The 5,081-nt window shown below is 34.8% G+C and overlaps 1 pseudogene; it reads left to right on the forward strand.

Moving 5' to 3' along the window:
- The first annotated feature begins 852 nt into the window (after positions 1-852).
- Positions 853-2,035, forward strand: LOC101582678 (annotated as a pseudogene).
- Positions 2,036-5,081: the final 3,046 nt, after the last annotated feature.

The following is a 5,081-nucleotide window of genomic DNA, read 5'->3' on the forward strand; positions in this document are numbered from 1 at the left end:
CAACAGAAAGGGCTGGCCTGATAGCTCAGTGGACTAAAGTGCCTGCTTAGGCAGAGTGCAGTAGCCAGGGTTTTGATTCCCAGCTGGCCATGCCATGCTACCCATGGAGCACAATGAGGCAGCATTTGAGGCTGGGCATGGTGGTGCACACCTATAGTACCAGTGCTTTTAAGGCTGAAAATAGGAGAATAACTACAGAGTGAGAACCCATAGCCCCTGTAGCTACTGTCCTAAATACAGAAAAGTAAAAGAACAACAGAAAGGATCCACCAACAGAGCAAGTAATTAAAAAGGGGGGGAAATTATGGAACCTATAACAGGAAAATAACATGACAAAGACAAGCCAATACATATCAGTTGTAACCATCAATGCAAATGGCCTCAATTCATGAATAAAAAGAAACAGATTAGCAGAATAGATTAAGAAACAAAATCCAACAATATGCTGCATAAAAGAAACACACTTAACTAACAAGGAAATTCCCAGTTTAAAAGTTAAAGGATGGAAAACAATTCTTCATGCTACAGGAAATGGGAAAAAAGCAATAGCTATCCTGGTTGCTGATAATATCAACTTCAAGCCAAAAATCATCCAAGGACACTAAATATTTTTTAAGGACACTATATGCTTCTTAAGGGAAAACTGCAAAAGGAAGACATAAAAATAGTAAGTATATATGCACCCAATGTAGGAGCACCCCCTACATAAGACAAATTTTAACAGACATGGAAAAACAAATGGCCAATAATACAATAGTGATGGGAGATTCTAACAACTGCCACTGTCACAAATTAATAATCAACTTGTCTCCCACTGTCTGAGACCCTGTATCAGCATCCTCCTGAAACACGATGCCCCCCAAAAAGGGAGGTGATGGAGTTAAATCACTCCTAATCATTGGAAGATTTGGAACTTAGTTGAAAATTGGTATTGATGGATTGCCAAATGTTGGGAAATCTACCTTCTTTAATGTATTAAAGAATAGTCAGTCTTCAGAAGAAAACTTTCCATTCTGAGCTATTGATCCTATTGAAAGCAGAGTGCCTGTGCCAGATGAACGATTTGATTTTCTTTGCTGGTATCACAAACCAGCAAGCAAAATTCCTGTCTTTCTGAATGTCATGGATACTGCAGGCCTTGTGAAAGGAGCTCACAGTGGAAAAGGCTTGGGAAATGCCTTTCTATCTCATATTAGAGCCTGTGATGGGATCTGTCATCTAACACGTGCTTTTGAAGATGATGGTATCTCCAATGTTGAAGGAAGTATAGATCTCATTCAAGATATAGAAATAATTCATGAAAAGCTTCAGGTTAAAGATGAGGAAATGATTGGGCCCATTATAGATAAACTAGAAAAAGTGACTGTGAGAAAAGGAAATAAAAAACTAAAACCTGAATATGATATAATGTGCAAAGTCAAATCCTGGGTTATAGATCAAAAGAAACCTGTTCGCTTCTATCATGACTGGAATGACAAAAAGATTGAAATGTTGAATAAACACTTATTTTTTACTTCAAAACCAATAGTGTACTTGGTTAATCTTTCTGAAAAAGACTACATTTGAAAGAAAAACAAATAGTTTATAAAAATTAAAGAATGGGTGGACAAGTATTATCCAGGTGCCTTGGTCATTCCTTTTAGTGGGGCCTTCGAACTCAAGTTACAAGAATTGAGTGCTGAGGAGAGACACAAGTATCTGGAAGTGAACATGACGCAAAGTGCTTTGCCAAAGATTGTTAAGGCTGAGTATGCAGCACTCCAACTAGAGTACTTTTTCACTGCAGGCCCTGATTAAGTAGGTGCATGGACCATCAGGAAAGGGACAAAGGCTCCTCAGGCTGCAGGAAAGATTCACAGATTTTGAAAAGAGATTCATTATGGCTGAAGTAATGAAATATGAAAATTTTAAAGAAGGTTCTGAAAATGCAGTCAAGGCAGCTAGAAAATACAGACAACAAGGCAGAAATTATGTTGTTGAAGACAAAGATATTATCCTCTTTAAATTTAATACACCTCAGCAACCAAAAAAGTAGAAAATTTGTTATTTCTTAGATAAACATACAACTTACAAAAGGAATATTTTTTGATTAAAAATTCTGAAAATTGAATGGACAAAGTGGGGTAATGAAATCTTCTACAAAGAAATAATTTTTACTTCTTTTTAAATTATAAAATACTGTGTACTTCCAAAGAAATGTAAGTTACTATATGTAAACAATCTTGTTTTTCATGTTATTAAGACCCTACTTCGTTGTAGAAGATTTTCAAGAACCATATTACTCTCATGATGCTTCATTAATCTCCATCCTGTATGCCAAGTCTGACACAATTGACAGTAAGGACAATGTGCTTGCTCCCTTTTGAATCTACAGATAGTGCATATTTTACAGTATTCCAGATGTCTACACTCAATAAAACATTAGAAAAAAACATCCTTGGTGTATTTAGGAATGTCTGTATTGACTGACTGTGGTGTGCAGAATGCGATACAACACCTGGTGGTTGCTGATTACAGAATTTTAAGGCGTGTGTATGACATGGTAACTGACAATTTGGGGCAGCTGCAATTGTATCTTAAAAGGCAGTATTTTTGGGGAATCAGAAGAATACCATAACAGGGATTTGTCTCCGAAAAGGTAATTAATTTGTAGATGGACATTTAAATTTCTCTTTGAAAATATTAAATTGTGAAAACTGAAAAAAAAGCACAAGAACAAAATACTGAGAGCCACTAGAGAAAAGAAACAGATCACATTTAAAATAAAACCCATCAGAATTACGGCTGACTTCTCTTCACAAACCATGAAAGCAAGAAGAGCATGGAGCAGAGTACTATAAGTCCTCTATGAAATCAAATTCCAGCCCACACTACTACTACTATACACTGCAAAACTGTATTTCAAATTACATGGAGAACTGAAGGATTACAATGACAAAGAAAAACTAAAGAATTTCATGACTACAAAGCCAACACTACACAGAATATTAAACAGTGTTCTTGAGAGGGATAAAAATGAACAGAAATCAATGAAAAAGAATTAAAGGAACACACTAAATAGGGCAAACAATTAAACACAGGAGAAAAAGGAGTAAATAACAGCAAGAAAATAACACATCAATCTTAAGTCAATACATCATTATTATAACCATCAATGTAAAAGGACTCAATTCCCCAATTAAAAGAAATAAACTGGCACAGTGGATTAGGAAACAAAATTTAACAATATGCTGTATACAAGAAACACACTTAACTCATAAAGAAACTCATAGCCTGGACACAAAAGGATGAAAAACAATACTACATGCTGCAACACCTCAGAAAAAAACAGAAGTAGCAATCCTGTTCTCAGACAGTCTCAAATGCAAACTAAGAATAAGCAAATGAAATAAAGAAGGCCAATAAATACTGGGTAGGAAAATAATTCAAGAGGAAGAGGTAACACTCTTAAATATGTATGCAACAAACACAAGACCATGCAACTGTATAAGACAAATCTTAATGGACATGAAAAATTTAATATCCAATACCACAATCTTAACAGGATAACTTAAAACCCCCTTATCCCAAAAAGATAGGTCAAGCAGACAAAAAATTATCAAAGAAGTAGCAAAACTGAACAAGAGCTTGAAAGAAAAAGAATTAGTCGACATATACAGAGTGTTCCACCCAAACACAGCTGAACATATTTTTTTCAGCTGCACATGGGTCCTTTTCTAAAATACACCACATACTAGAACATAGCTCATGTTTACATATATGCAAGAAAACAAATATTATCTCATGCATATTATGTGACCACAGTATAATGAAACTGGAAATAAACAACAAAAGAAACCAGAAAAAAACATAAATACATGGTAATTAAACAACACAGACCTCAGCAACCAATGGGTAATAGAAGAAATTGAACAATGTCCACAATTCAATGAAAATTCAAGTAAAATTTATAGTGATTTATCCTATGTAATGAAAACTTCTCTTAGTGGGAAATTTATACCTTTGCACTCACACGTTAGGAAAACAGAACGGGAACAAATCTACACCCTAATGCAGCACCTCCAACATCTAGAAAAGGAAGAGCAAACCAAACCCAAATCACAAAGATGGGAATATATCAAAAAGGTTAGAGCACAAATTAATTCAGTCATGACAAAGAAAATGGTTCAAAGAATTAACGAATCAAAAAACTGGCCCATAGAAAGATTAAACAAAATTGATAATCCTCCAGCTAACTTCATCAAAAACAGGAAAGAAACAATCCAAATACAAGCAATAAGGAATGAAAAAGGTATAATTACTATAGACCTAGTGAAAACTCAGAAGATCACAAATAGCTACTTTGAGAATGTTTACTCTCACAGAATAGAAGGCACAGAAAAAATGGATAGATTCCTATAAAGGTGCAAATTGACAAAACTGAATGAAGAAGATATAAGAACTCTCAATAACTCAATAGCAGTCAATGAAATAAGATCTTTTTTGTAAAAACTTTCCGGCAAAGAAAAGTCCAGGTCTGGATGGATTCACAGCTGAATTCTACAAGAAATATACAGAAGACATAATCCCTATACTTCTCAAACTTTTCAGTGAAATTGAAAAGGAAGCAATCCTCCCAAAATCACTCCTGGAACCAAGTAATATACTGATACCAAAAGCAGGGGAAGACACAACTGAAAAAGCGAACTAAAGGCCAATCTCCCTCATGAACATTGATGCAAAAATCCTCACTATAATCTTAGCATAGAATGCAGGAAATCATCATGAAGATAATACACCATGACCAGGTAGGATTCATCCTAGGGATGCAATGATGGTACAATATATTCAAAACTATAAATGTAATGCACTATATCAATAGAGCCAAATACAAAAACCACATGACCAACTCAATCAATGCAGAAAAGGTTTTAATAAAGTCCAAAACTCATTCATGGTCAAAGTTGTACAGAAGTGGCATCCACTTCAATATAATGGCTTTGAGTTTATCATTCTTGATAGCTGAATAATATTCTATTGTGTAAAAATACCACATCTTTTTCAACCATTCCTCAGGTGATGGGCATCTTGGTTGTTTCTAA

This window comes from Octodon degus, unplaced genomic scaffold, assembly GCF_000260255.1.
Source record: "Octodon degus isolate 3935 unplaced genomic scaffold, OctDeg1.0 scaffold00234, whole genome shotgun sequence".
Classification (NCBI taxonomy): domain Eukaryota; kingdom Metazoa; phylum Chordata; class Mammalia; order Rodentia; family Octodontidae; genus Octodon; species Octodon degus.